This window comes from Malaclemys terrapin, chromosome 12 (assembly GCF_027887155.1).
Source record: "Malaclemys terrapin pileata isolate rMalTer1 chromosome 12, rMalTer1.hap1, whole genome shotgun sequence".
Lineage (NCBI taxonomy): Eukaryota > Metazoa > Chordata > Testudines > Emydidae > Malaclemys > Malaclemys terrapin.
This window is the reverse complement of record NC_071516.1, coordinates 36,521,426-36,523,867: the sequence shown is the minus strand read 5'-3', so window position 1 is coordinate 36,523,867 and position 2,442 is coordinate 36,521,426. Positions and strand designations below refer to the sequence as shown.

The window sequence follows — 2,442 nt, the reverse complement described above, 5'->3', positions numbered from 1 at the left end:
ACACATTGTCTGATCCCTGAACAATTTCCTGCAACTGTGAAAATTTAAATCAATAAAAGGGAAAAAATAAACCATGATATTATCCATGGAAATTGCTTATTTAAAAAAAATGTGCCAACCCTAAATATATAGCCCTGTCTAGACTTAAAAACTAGGCATCCATAAATGAAAAAAAGTTGGAGGCAGAAGACTGATAAATTAACATTTCAGCAGGGAAATAGAGAATCTCTATTCCAAAATTCGTGCAAAGTCTGGGACGAAAGCAGTTACATGGCTCTGTAAGATCATGTAAATTATGCTCTCTGTTTGCACTTTGAAATTCCTAGAATCAAATAGATGGAAATTTAGCAAGTCCAATTGCACAGCAAACTCTTTCAATGCTCATTATTTTTTGTCTCTTGTTAGAAAATTTCGTTGACAATGAAGAAAGAGGGAATCTATATCCAGTGTATGGCTCCAGGAAAAGGAGAAAATCAAACATTTATCACAGAATTCATCCTCCTGGGATTCGGCAATCTCTTGGATCTGCAAATTCTTCTCTTCATACCATTTCTCTTGATCTACATTGGAACCATGGCCGGGAACATCCTCATTGCTGTGCTAGTTGTGGCTGATGAGCACCTTCACACCCCTATGTACTTCTTCCTGGGGAACTTGTCCTGCTTGGAGACCTGCTACACCTCCACCATCCTGCCCAGAATTCTGGCCAGTCTCCTGACTGGGGACAGAACCATTTCTGTTAGAGGGTGCATTGTACAATATTATTTCTTTGGTTGCCTTGCAGCTTCAGAATGTTACCTCCTAGCAGTAATGTCCTATGACCGGTATTTAGCAATATGCAAACCACTGCGCTACACTGCTCTTATGAATGGCAGAATCTGCATTCAGTTAGCAGCTGTCTCCTGGATGAGTGGATTTATGGCAACTACCATAGTTACATGTTTAATGTCACAGTTACATTTCTGTGGTCCCAATGAAATTAACCATTTCCTTTGTGATTTCACCCCAGTGATTAAACTCTCCTGCAGTGACACCAGACTGATCATACTGGTGACCTTTATACTCTGTTCCATATTCACCCTACCCCCATTTCTATTAACCCTGACATCCTATGTTTTTATCATCTCCACCATCCTGAGAATCCCAGCCACCATCGGGAGGAAAAAGGCATTTTCCACTTGCTCCTCTCATCTCATCATGGTGACAATGTACTATGGGACCCTATTCTTTGTCTATATGTTACCAGAAACTGACACACATAGAGACCTCAACAAAGTCTTCTCTCTCTTCTACACAGTCCTGACTCCCCTGGCCAATCCCCTCATCTACAGCCTGAGAAACAGAGATGTTAAGGAGACTCTGAGAAAAGTCATCAGTAAATGTATGATGCTCACTGAAAATCAGAAAAAGTGACTGATATGAGAATGAATCCATCTGGCAAAACTAGCAAAGCAGTTAACTTCTAGGTGGCCAATAGATCATGGCAATGTGAGTTTTCTTGGGGAACATGGTGTGACAAAGTTCCTCCTCTATCTTGGTGGGTCCTGCGCTTATTGGTGGATTTTCTTGCCTCAGAGATTCACCATGTGGGTTGGGGAACAGCCCAGAGACCTTCTCCTCTGGAAGAACCCACAGTCCAGGTCAATTGGGAGGTTTGGGGGGAACCCATGCCCGCCCTCTACTCCGGGTTCCAGCGCAGGGCCCTGTGGACTGCAGCTGTCTATAGTGCCTCCTGTAACAGCTGCATGACAGCTACAACTCCCTGGGCTACTTCCCCATGGCCACCTCCAAACACCTTCCTTATTCTCAACACAGGACCTTCCTCCTGGTGTCTGATAACGCTTGTGCTCCTCAGTCCTCCAGCTTCACTCACTCACTCACTCACTCACTCACTCACTCACTCACTCACTCACTCACTCACTCACTCACTCACTCACTCACTCACTCACTCACTCACTCACTGCTCCTTGTGCCTCTTGCTCCCAGCTCCTCACACTCACACCACAAACTGAAGTGAGCTCCTTTTTAAAACCCAGGTGCCCTGATTAGCCTGCCTTAATTGATTCTAGCAGCTTCTTCTTAATTGGTTCCAGGTGTCCTAATTAGCCTGCCTGCCTTAACTGGTTCTAGCAGTTTCCTGATTACTCTAGTGCAGCTCCTGCTCTGGTCACTCAGGGAACAGAAAACTACTCATCCAGTGACCAGTATAGTTGCCCTCTACCAAACTCCTTTACCCCACTGGTCTGGGTCTGTCACAATGGGAACATGCTAAGTATGGGATGGCTGCATTCCTATTTGATTAGAGCTGACACTTACTACTGCCCCAGGTGGAATCATAATTCTCCTGTTCTCTGAATTCCAATGACTGAAATTCAAGATTTTAATTACAAGTTTCATGTGTTTCTTTGCTCTGACTGAGTTGAGAAAACTGTATTTTACACA

At 43.9% G+C, this 2,442-nt stretch overlaps 1 pseudogene; it reads left to right on the top strand.

Moving 5' to 3' along the window:
- The first annotated feature begins 573 nt into the window (after positions 1-573).
- On the top strand, positions 574-1,336 carry LOC128847161 (olfactory receptor 2AP1-like; annotated as a pseudogene).
- Positions 1,337-2,442: the final 1,106 nt, after the last annotated feature.